The 12356-nt window shown below is 46.0% G+C and overlaps 1 protein-coding gene across 1 annotated transcript in view; it reads left to right on the top strand.

The window, feature by feature from the left end:
• The first annotated feature begins 8692 nt into the window (after window positions 1–8692).
• The window catches only part of LOC134394241 (metabotropic glutamate receptor 6-like), a 54566-nt gene continuing 50902 nt past the window's right edge, over window positions 8693–12356 (top strand). Inside the window, exon 1 of the mRNA XM_063119508.1 lies at window positions 8693–8744. The gene's annotated coding sequence lies outside the window, so the exon portion shown is untranslated. The remainder of the gene's footprint in view (window positions 8745–12356) is intronic.

Raw genomic sequence — 12356 nt, 5'->3', positions numbered from 1 at the left:
CAATGCAAAATTACGAATTTAAAACACCTAGTTAAAATTTATTTAAAGACTGTTAAAATGCTGGGAGAATAAAAAGGTGTTCACATGGCGTCTAAAAGCATATAATGTAGGTGCCAAGTGAACCTCCTTAGGGAGCTCATTCCACAGCCGGGGTGCCACAGCAGAGAAGGTCCTCCATATCTCCCTCTGATGTGTAGACTGATAAAATCCTCCTTCCCACTTAGCAGGATGTTAGAGATGACCTAGCCTACTCTAGTGAGGAGAAGACAAGGGGGAGCAGAGCACCTAAGCTGTTCAAACTATGAGCAAGTCTGGAAGGTAAAGGTCCAGGAGTATCATCTGACCCACTCTGTCCTATCACTGTGAAGAAGCTTCCTCCCTGGTCTGGCTGGTGACCTGGTCCCCCTGTGGTTTCTTCTCCTCATCATAGCTGGACAATAATGCTGTGGGCTCAGGTCTTAACCCCTCACGTTCCCAAAGATCTGAACCATGGGCCCAACTTGCTGAAGCCAACTTATGTCTCCCAAAACAAGTTTAATGCAGCTATCGAGCCAGAGAGGAACGATCTAGTAGTGGAGGGGCCTCTACTAAAGCCATCTTGATTGAATCGACCCAAAATGTTTGTCTAAGCTGGCATTCATCACTTGAGTTGCCTCACATCAGTCTGACAGGCACCATGCAAGTACCTTATACCCCAGCTAATGCATTTGCTGTGATTATTCCAGATAGATAAAAGAGATGAACTCGTTTCATGGGGAACGGAAGGTTCAATAATATTTTTTTGCAGTTTTAGCTAAAGATCTTTTTTTTTAAAAAAAAGGAATAATAGATGGCTGCAATTAGTCCTGCGATTGGGATGTGTTTGTGCGCATAATTTCCCCTCCTCTCCCGCGCAACCCTATTGAGTCTAATTCCAGGCTCTCTCTTTTTTAATCCAGGCCCCCCGCCCTGGTATCAGTAAGCGAGACAGCTGTCTCTTCCCGTGCTAATACAGTCAAATCCCTTCCCAAACTCCCCGGTTGCTGGCAAAGCCAAGCTTGCAACCCCGTTCGCAGCAAATATTAATTATGTCGAGCTGGGTAAACAGTTGGCCTTTTATTGTAATTAAGCGGGATGATTTAATTGGGAAAAAAGGTGAAGGGAGGGAAGAGAAGAAAATTCAGACAAGCCAGGGTGACCCAAGGTCTCCTGAGAGCCGTGTCATCAGTGCAGAGGTAGGTGTGTGTGTGTGTGTGTGTGTGTGTGTGTGTGTGTGTGTGTGTGTGTGTTAGGCTAGACATCTTGATCATTCAAACTTTGAAGTCAGTGCAGCACAAGTCACAAGCACAAGTATGCTGGGCTGTTGCCCAAGGGAAAATATTGGCTATAACCTTCTAGAATAACCTTCCCCAATCTGGTACCCTCCAGTTCTTTTGGACCTCATCTTCCATCAGCCCCAGCCACCATGACCAAAGGTCAGGAATGCTGGGAGTTGTAGTCCAAAACATCTGGAGGACATCTGGTTGGGAACAATAGAGGGCTATCATGCTTTTCTATCCTTAATACATCTTGCTCCTCTCTCTCTTCAATATAGAACTCAAAGTCTGTTTTTCTATTTCTTTATTCATTAACTTTTTATACTGTATTTTGTATTTGTGTTTTTACACTGTTGGTTGTTTTATCATGGTTTTAATTTTTGTGAACCGCCCAGAGAGCTTCAGCTGTTGGGCGGTATAAAAATGTAATAAATAAATAAATAAATAAATAAATAAATAAAAAACTTAAAAATCCATCCATTGGTTTTCCCATCTGCCCATCCTGACAATCCTCTTCTGGAAAGAACCATGAGGCCGTCCACCATGCCTCTGTTTCCTGATAACATGATCCCTTTGGGACACAGTATCCAAACCAAATTTTTAGAAAACATGCTTTGGTATTTTTGGTCATATGCTGTCCCAGTCCCATAGGGGATTCTTGTATCTCCTGCCCTGTCCTTGCTGACAGCACTGTCTAATAACCACCTAAAGAATGATTGTTATGGACATTTGCCTTGGGGTGGGTGGGAAGACGCTGCTTGTCAGGATGTCCGGGACAGTTAAGCTTTTGCTGTGGGATTTCTTGCAATAAAGAAGTCTCACCGATTTGGCAGTCCCTTGTCAGTTTGCTAAGAACATACTATCTGGTTTCCCAGCCCCTCAAGTAAGTGCATGTTCTAGCAAACTGACAGGGGATACCCAAATCAGTAAGGTTTCTTTATTGCAAGAAATCCCACAGTGAACGCTTACCTATCCCTGACACTGCCTTAGGCTGAGGCAGATCACTGGTCCATCTAAACTCATATTGTCTGCTCTGATTGGCAGCAGTGTCTCAGACAAGAGAGCTCATGAGATTATTTAGACTGGAAATGCCAGCACCCTACTTGATACAAGGTGGGAAGGCAAAGAGAGCAATGGATTGGCCCAGACAGCTTCGTAGGGGTTCGAATTGGCCAGAACTGATGGTCATTGACACCTGCCCGATAAGGTGGGAAGTAGGATTGAGTTTTCAAGGCGGATTGCAGCAGCTGGATGTGGATAAACCAGGGCTGAGTAGAATAGAAGCACATCCTACTTCATTTATTTATTTAGGGCACAATCCTATGCATGTTTAGGCAGAATCATAGAATCGTAGGATAGTAGTAGAGTTGGAAGGGGCCTCTAAGGCCATCGAGTCTAACCCCCTGCTCAATGCAGGAATCCACCTCAAAACATCCCTGACAGATGGCTGTCCAGCTGCCTCTTGAAGGCCTCTAGTGTGGGAGAGCCCACAACCTCCCTAGGTAACTGGTTCCATTGCCGTATTGCTTTAACAGTCAGGAAGTTTTTCCTGATGTCCAGCTGGAATCTGGCTTCCATGTCCTGCACTGTGGGATGATCGAGAAGAGATCCTGGTCCTCTGTGTGGTTGGCTGGGAAATGCTGGGAGTTGTAGGACGTTTTCACTGTTAAATCATGCATAGGATTGTACCCTTAATCACTTTATACTAGTGTAAAGTCCATGTCACCACGGGTGCTAGTAGTCCTGTTCCTTTCCCACTTTTCTTTTGCCCCTCAGTCTTCTCACCTAGCCAGGATACTGCAATATGTCTTTTCTACAGCCGGGGGCGGGGGGAATTGTTCCCTCCAAATTACACCTTCTCCTGACTCTTTTTCAGTGTTCACTTGTAAGGCTACAGGCAAGGGCTGTCTTCTTTTACTGATTGATCGTAAACTGCTCCTGGAGCCTTTTTAAACTAAGGTGCAGGATAAAAATAATACTTTAAATACATAAAATAAGTAACTATTGGCAGGAAACGGGGTCAGGCTGGAATGGAGGATCCTGGAAAAAGACATCATTCAAATTCTGAACAGGAGGAGCACTCCACACGTTGATGTCTTGCCGGTCCTCACTTGTCTACTAGAATTGGTAAGGCTACAGTCCCCTCTGCGTGCATCCTTGAGAGCAAGTCCCATTGAAAACAATGTTTTCTTGCTTCCAAGTAAACGGATGGGATTGGGCTGTACGTGTGCCATTTGAAATAATACATAAAGTCAACTCTGGGACAAGGATTGAGATATAGATGGATGAATAGATAATTAGAAATATTTTTTAATACCAGGCAGATTCTAGCCCTGGAACGGATCCCATCCAGCCCCTGTTTTAAGTGATGAATTAATGCAATTGCTTCCACCACCACCCTCTTTGAGTTACATGACATCCCGAGCAGCTGGCATTAGTGTCACGTAATTCACAAATTGGGAGAGGAGAGCTGCTGAACTGTGGCAGAGAATCTTCACTGGACCCCATAAAACAGACAAGACCCACGACATTAGCAAACAGCATGGAGTGATGCTCCACACTTCTGCCGAGCCAGGAGAAAAAAGAGGGACACCTCCACACCTCAAGAGCATTGCTGTATTCTTTTTCAGGGTTGATGTGGAATCACTCACCTGGTGTATCGCTCAGGTGACATGTCCTAAATCTGCCTCCTGGTTAGTCTGACCCTATGAAAAGGAGGACAGGGCTCCTGTAACAGTTGTATGGAAAAGGGAATTTCAGCAGGTGTCATTTGTATGCATGCAGCACCTGGTGAAATTCCCTCTTCATCACAACAGTTAAAGCTGCAGGAGCTCTTCTAGAGTGACTAGATACAACAGAGGGCAGGGCTCCTGGTCACCTGAGTTTCATATGTGTCAGAACTCCTACCCCCAGCAATTGTTTTCAGGGATGGTTCAGGCCTGGAAGTAAGAATGAAGTAAGAATACAGATGAAAGTGCTTCTGAGCAGATGCAGAGTGCATTTTCCTCACTACAGAGTAGCTCCAGTGTGTCCCCGCACACCATGGATTGGGGCAAGGCCTTGCCTTTACCCTCTCAGACTTGAGTTTTCTAGAAAATAAATGCTGCATTAAATGCTTCACCTGCTGATTTGTGAAGCTGCAGTTAAAGACACAAGAGCAAGCCAATTCCCCCCCCCCGATCACTTGGCAACCTTACCATAAACTAAGGGTGCTTCCAGACGGAGGGCTCCAAGCGCTTCCTCCATTGTGCAACTATTTCACCTTCAATAACAGACTTTCCTGCAGTAAGAGAAAGAGAAAGAAGCAGCAGTGAGAAAACAAGGGAGGAGTATAACTGGATGATGACAATGATGTCTGGACCCCCTGTCAAATCACCTGAATGAGGCAGGGCAATTGCCCAATAAAAGCCTTCTCTGGAAGCCTCATGAATCAGACCAATGCAGGACCAGTGAAATCAGTCCTTGTGTTTCTCCCAGTCCACTTCGTAGGGGTGGATCCTTATCACCTTTTCTATTTTTCCTTTCATAAAACAGACTGGCATGTTGGTCTCCAGCAGGCAACCTTCGTCATCTCACAGCAGAGAGCAAAACTCAAAGGCCACAGGCCAGAGGGGGAGAGCGCGCGCACGGAAGAATAGGTTCCAAAGCCATCAGCTGCATCTTTCCTTAATCAACTCTCCCTTGCCCAGGGCACCTCAAGCGAAAACACTTAGGAAAAGAGAGAGAGAGAGAGAGAGAGAGAGAGAGAGAGAGAGAGAGATGGACCACAACAGAAATCAGAGGGTCAGGAGAACAGAGGGGTCAGGGGGAGATCTCTCTTTACTCACCACTTCCGAGCTAAGTGTGTGCAGACCACTGATTCCTTTTGCTTTGTGTGCCTTACAAGGATGGCTTATCCTCATACCATGGCCAAGTGTCCTACTTTACAGAGGACAGTCCTCTATCTGAAGGTGTCCTCTATTTGATGGCCTGCCCAGTCCAAATCCTGTTTAAAGATAAAGAACTACAAGCAAGGGAAGCAAGGAGGAGCCTTGGAGTTGCCCATACACAGTGAGCACCTGGACAGGAGAGTGAGCAAAGCACACAGGTCACCTGGCCCCAGTCTTTCTCCATTCTGGTGAGATGTATGGTGGTTTTATTTAAATCCTAGTTATTATGTCTAAATTTGCATTTATACATCTACATTAGCATATGCAAAGGTCATGCACGTTGCTGTTCTGGGTTTTTTTGGGGTGTGTGTGTGATGCTTTCCCTCTTTTTAGGCAATGCATAAGTGGTCACCCTACATTAGGGTGACCATATGAAAAGGAGGACAGGGCTCCTGTGTCTTTAACAGTTGTATAGAAAAGGGAATTTCAGCAGGTGTCATTTGTATGCATGTAGCATCTGGTGGAAATTCCCTCTTCATCACAACAGTTAAAGCTGCAGGAGCCCTGCCCTCTTTTGTATCTGGTCACTCTAGTATAGCTCCTGCAGCTTTAACTGTTGTGATAAGAGGGAATTTCACCAGGTGCTGCATGCATGCAAATGACACCTGCTGAAATTCCCTTTTCAATACAACTGTTAAAGATACAGGAGCCCCGTCCTCCTTTTCACATGGTCCCCCTACCCTACATCCCATGCCCACCCCTGCAGTCCTTAAAAATGCAACCTATGAGCCCCAAACCTTTCCCCTTTAAGACCCATGGGGAGCCTGGGGAGCTTTGAAAAAAAACCGAGGTACCATGAGAGTCTTCTCATGACCCCAGTGGTACCATCGTGGTAGGACTTTGGGGCCCCACTCAGCAGAATGAGTAGGAGGGGCCCCAGACACAGCGGGGCTGTCTTACAACATTTTGAAGTAAGTGGGGTAATACACAGTACCATCCAAAGAGGGGGCCTGTAAAAGTATTAAGACCAGAGTCTAAAAGGACCTAACTGCCCCAGTGCAAGAACCCAGTGACCCTCTTTCCTAGTGCACTTTTAGTTATTTAATGTGCAATGTGCCTTATGGTCCTTATCTTTATTATCCTCATAATATTGTTGTTGTTGTTGTTGTTGTTGTTAATCATCATTATCATTTAATTAGAAAGCACCATAACTGTATGTAAATCATCATCATCATCATCATCATCCTTCAGAAACCAAAATATATCCACACCAACATCCAGAAACAGTCATAATTAAGACATGCTCAGTTGTCAGGAAATTCCTGAATCTGTAAAAGACAGCATGACTTGGCAAAGCCCATCTAGAAAAACCGCCATGAGTGAGAAAGACATAAAATAATAATAATAATAATAATAATAATAATAATAATAATAATAATAATAATAATTTTATTTCTATACTACCCAATAGGTGAAGCTATCTGGGTGGTTCACAAAAATTACAAACCACAAAGACAACATAATAAAACATAGTTTTATTATCTGTATTTTATTACTGTTGAAATAGAGGCTGAAAGAAAATTGACTTGCCTAAGGGACAAGGCCGTTCAAAGAGTCCTTGGTTGGGCAGTGTGGGCAGCAAGTTGAACTCATCTCTTCCAGAACCTTCTCTGGTTTTTCTCTCTACTAAACCAGTGATGGGCAGAAAGTAGATCTCTGGATGTTTTGCACTTCAACTCCCAACATTCTTGACCATTGGCCAGGCTGGAAGGACCTTCTGGGAGTTAAAAGTCCAAAACACCTGGCAATCTGCCTTCTGCCCACAGTTCTTATGGACCGTTTTCATAATGGAGAGATGTAAACAGTGGAGTCCTCTAAAGACCTGCATGAGGACCAGTGCTTTTTGATTTGCTCATATATCAATTGGAATTAGGGCTCAGCAAGTAGGTGGCCATATTTTCAGATGATGCCAAATTATTCAGGGTGGTAAAAACAAAAACGGCATTGTGAAGGGCTCCAAAAGGATCTGTCCAGACCGAAGGAATAGTCAACAAAATAGAAAGTGTAGATCAGTTTGAGTAAGTGATGGAGACTGGGGCAAAAGAATCCTAACTTCACGTATACACTGATGGGATCTGAGCTGGTTGTGACTGACCAACCAAGAAAGAGATCTTGGGGTTGTGGTGAGTTGTTGATCCAGTAAAGCCATAAAAAGGGCAAATTTCATGTTAGAGCTCATTAGGAAAGGGATCAAAAAATAAAACTCCTAATATCGTAACGCTTTTATACAAAACTATGGTGCGGCCACACTTGGAATACTGTTCTAGTAGCTTCACCTCAGAAAGGATACTGCAGAGTTGGAAAAGGGACAGAAAAGGGCAACCAAAAGGACCAAGGGGCTGGAACACCTCCACTATGAGGAAAAAAAGGTCCTTTGAAGATTTTAAGTTTAAGAAAAAGGTGAGAAAGAGCGGACATGTATAAAATTATGTATGGCGTAGAGGAAGTGGATAGGAAGGAGTTTCCCTCCTTCTATCATAATACTGGAACCGAGGTTATCCCATGAAGCTGAATGGTGGGAAATTCAGGACAGACAAAAGGAAGTACTTCATACACTTCTGATGTCTGAAAAGCAAACAACACTTGTTGCATTATACTAAATTTCCTGAAAAACAATCTACATGTAGCCCTAAATGAGTTGGGACCTGTTTTCTTTCATTAAATATATATTTTTGGCATTCCTTGTGGTCATTCTCTGTTTGTTGGCTCCTCTGCTTGGCCTGCTGCCCACAATGAGCCTCTGAGCAACCAGATATTTGGATCCCCATCTTGAAAACGTGCTTTGTTATTCTACACTTAAAAGGGGGGAAGCAACATCGAAAACACTCCGCATGTTGTGTGGCCTTCGGTGCCCATTTTTTGTGCATTCCAAAGGGCAGGTACCTTTGCTGCTCCACCCTAGTGACACTGCTGGAAATGGATCCGGAGGAACAAGTAGGGTTCAATTGGCCAGAGCGAGCTGATTTGCCGGGCGGCACGTGCCGAAGAAGACCCCCGCCCCCGGGAAGGTGTGTGTGTGCACCTGTTCCCAGGACTCATGCCAAGCCGCGCATCCTTTGGGGCAGCAAATGGGGGAGGAGGTGATGCAGAAAGAAAGCAGGGAAGGGGGGTGAGAAAGAGAGAGGGGGTGGGAACAACTAGCAAAGCATGGAATGAGCGAAAGCAGATCTGTGTCTCTCTCTCTCATAGTTAATGCATGGGGAGGGGGGATTCTCTGTCCCGGCCTCCCCCCCCCCTCCTCCCACTTGCACTCCAATCCTCTCCAAAGCCGGGTGCATTAAAGCGCGAGGATTTTCCGAGCGGATTTCCCTGCTCGCCGCTTCGCTGCCATCTCTAATTCCATCGGGCGCCCAGCGGCTGAGCAGACGGGGCGCCAAGCGCCCCACCCCCCGCTTCTCCCCGGCACTGGCCCGGGGACACAGCAGGCGCGCCAGGGGGAGACGGAGATGCCGGCCAGAGACACCGGCGAGTCCCAGATATCCCAAGGGAAGGCGGCAGAGCCGAGGGACACCGGGATCAGGTAAGCCGGAGAGGGAGAGGGAGAGAGAGGTGCACGGGGAAGGAAGGGGTTGCTCCAGGTAATGGGGAAGTCACATACAAAGGGGGAGAATTGGACGCAAGAGGAGAGTGCCTCTGAGCATTTGCAGAGCGCTTTCCACCTTGCCCCACGGGGTTATAGTAGAAGAGCAGCCCGCGACCAGATGCGCAGGAGGACGGTGGCGCTTCCTTCCTAGGCAGAGATATGCTGGGGGGGGGGGGGTCTTCCAATACGCCCGGAGAAACGCCACCCCTGCGAACTGGAAGCCCCATGCCCACCCTGACGTGCGCTGCGGGGACGCTCTGCCACGATTTGGCGATGGGGGAGGCGGCGATGCACTCTGCACCTGCTCATATAGGTCGACTTCATATAAATCTCGGTAGTAAAAATGGGTGCTGGGCAAGTGCTGAGCCTTGGCATAAGTTGATTTACACCCCCACCCCACCCTCAGGATGAGGCTCCTGTTCCTTAAATCATTGTAAAGAAGGAGGTGAGTGTTTTGTTTTTGGCTTGTCGTGCAAAATGGAGAAAAGCTGCCCTTGCTGGAGTTCCCTCTTCTGCACCACCCTTAAAGATACAGGAGCCCTGCCTGGCTTTGCCTCTGACCACCTGCAGGGCTGGCAAGGGAATGGGTCTATAATTTTGCTAGCCTGGAAGATCTGGAGGCAAGGGCTGGGTGGGGGGAATGACACACCTGAGTTGACTCTTCTGGAGTCTGGGAGGTATGGATAGTTGTGGTGGTGACATACAGTGCTGCGAGGATTTGAAGAAACCATTCAGGGCGGCGGAGCAGACAGTCCCCTGAGAGCACAATCCAGTGACATGTGTTAGCAACACTTGAGAACAATATTTTAGGACTAAAACCATACTAATATTATATCACTATTAACCCCAAAACTCCCAAAACGACGTCCGGAACAGAATGGGATGGCCGGAACGGCCACTAGGGAACGAGCGATACCAACCAAACTCACAAGTCATGCATAACTAAATGGCAGGGATGCAATAAGCCCCAAAAGTTGCCCCGAAACCACGTTCAGACACCCGTTCCGGGCAAAAACGCGTATTGCGCAAAATGGGCCGTAACGGCAGCTTCCCAATGAGGAAAGTCAACCAAACTCACCAGATGCACATGACAAGGTGGGACAAATATAGAAAGCTCCAAAAGTTGCCCCAAAACCACGTTCAGATACCCGTTCCGGGCAAAAACGCGTACTGCGCAAAATGGGCCGTAACGACAGCTTCCCAATGAGATAAGTGAACCAAACTCACCAGATGCACATGACCAGGTGGGACAAATATAGAAAGCTCCAAAAGTTGCCCCCAAACCACGTTCAGATACCCGTTCCGGGCAAAAACGCGTATTGCGCAAAACGGGCCGTAACGGCAGCTTCCCAACGAGGAACGTAAACCAAACTCACCAGATGCACATGACAAGGTGGGACAAATATAGAAAGCTCCAAAAGTTGCCCCAAAACCACGTTCAGATACCCGTTCCGGGCAAAAGTCTGTGTTGCGCAAAACGGGCCATAAAAGCAGCTTCCCAATGAGGAAAGTCAACCAAACTCACCAGATGCACATAACTAGGTGGGGCAAATATAGAAAGCTCCAAAAGTTGCCCCGAAAAAACGTTCAGATACCCGTTCCGGGGGGAAACGCGTATTGCGCAAAACAGGCCGTAACGGCAGCTTCCCAATGAGGAAAGTAAACCAAACTCCCCAGATGCACATAACTAGGTGGGACAAATATAGAAAGCTCCAAACGTTGCCCCGAAACCACGTTCAGATACCCGTTCCGGGCAAAAAACGCGTACTGCGCAAAACCAGCCGTAACAGCAGCTTCCCAATGAGATAAGTGAACCAAACTCACCAGATGCACATGACAAGGTGGGACAAATATAGAAAGCTCCAAAAGTTGCCCCGAAACCACGTTCAGACACCCGTTCCTGGCAAAAACGCGTATTGCGCAAAACGGGCCGTAACGACAGCTTCCCAATGAGGTAAGTGAACCAAACTTTTTGTATGTCTCTTTGCTCATGTGCTATGCAGTGGCTCACCTGCCCCTTTCCCAGCAGACATGTACGGCAGTGGATTGCAAATGAACTTCTCAAGCACAAATCATTTCTTCCACAGCTAAGTTTAATGCATAGACAGCAGCAGAGAATAAAGAAGCAAATAAATCAGAGAGAAATTAAGCAATTCAATAGTCCTGTTTCTAGAAAATCACCAAAAGGAGCATTCTCTACAATCCAGTTCTTGTCTTCAGCAATACAACAGCATTACACTTCACCTTGGTCTTTGTGCTTAATGGGTGATCAGTGCAAGAGACCCAAGGAGGACACCATGGTTCTGTGCGAGGGAGCCTGTCAGGACTGGCACCATCTCTCTTGCCTTGAGATAAATCAAGCTTCTTGTGGTATATTCAAATGTCCAAAGTGTTTTGAGAAATGAATAATCTACACTGTAGGCAAAAATTTATGTTAACAGGTGCTATATGTTAGCATTTACACACACAGAGAGAGACAGAGAGAGAGAGAGTATATAGATATTATGTACATTGTTTTTGTTCTTACCGTTTGTGGTTATTTTTCTTGTATTCATGTTTTCATAAAGAATATGACTAAAGAAGCGTATATGTTAATAAAGCTTCAGAACATCACAGCCAATGACAATGGGTTATACTGAATCAAACAAATGGTCAACCTAGCTCCCTCTTATTCACATGGGGCTAACCTATTCAAGACACCTAACATACAATTAAAAATTGTGTGATTGGCTTTTAAAAATAAATTCCATGTTTGGGGAGGGGAGGGGTACCTGTCAAGATTGTGGAATGTGGGCATTAATGCTTTGTCTCCTGGTGTGATAAGGGTGACCAGATGACCCGGAAAACCCGGGAGAACTCTGGAAAAACGGAGATCTCCAGGGCAACCGGGACTGGCACCCAATTTCCTGGGGGAAAGGGCTGAGGGGGAAGGCCTCCATCAGCCCTGGAAGGGGTTGGGGGCCGCGTTTTTGGACTTCCTGGAATGCAGCCTCCAGTACTCCCATGGCAATCCTCAAAAGACCTGGGCTTTTTTGACAGAACATTTATATCCCACCCGCCACCCAGAAACGCATGGGGAACTACAATGGTCTTTCCCAATTTTGTAATAACCCTGTGGGATAGGTTAGGTTGAAAGATGTGAATAGCCACAGGTCATTGTAAGCTTCATGATGGAATGAGACAGTCCAACCCCAACAATGCCATCATAGACTGATATTTTAAGCACACTACCAAAACACATGACAACTATGGGCTTCTGTAGGAAAACATCTTTGCAGAACTTCACTCTGGATTCTGAGAAAGTTTATTAAATGTTCCAGTTAGTACAATGAAAGTAGTTTATTTGATTGCATTCACACACATAGAAGTTGCCTTTCGAGGCAATTTCCCGACAATAGATAGTGCCTCATTTTCCTCACCCATAATTTTCTTTTCCAGCTAATTTTGGGAATATGAACTATGGCCCGGAATGGGTAACAGAACCTGACTTTCATGGAAATTTCAGAGGTTATTATATCTGTCCCATCTAGTAATGTGCTTCTGGTGAGT

Source organism: Elgaria multicarinata, chromosome 3 (genome assembly GCF_023053635.1).
Source record: "Elgaria multicarinata webbii isolate HBS135686 ecotype San Diego chromosome 3, rElgMul1.1.pri, whole genome shotgun sequence".
Taxonomy (NCBI): domain Eukaryota; kingdom Metazoa; phylum Chordata; class Lepidosauria; order Squamata; family Anguidae; genus Elgaria; species Elgaria multicarinata.
Note: the sequence above shows the minus strand (reverse complement) of the source record. Positions and strands in the feature narration are given on the sequence as shown.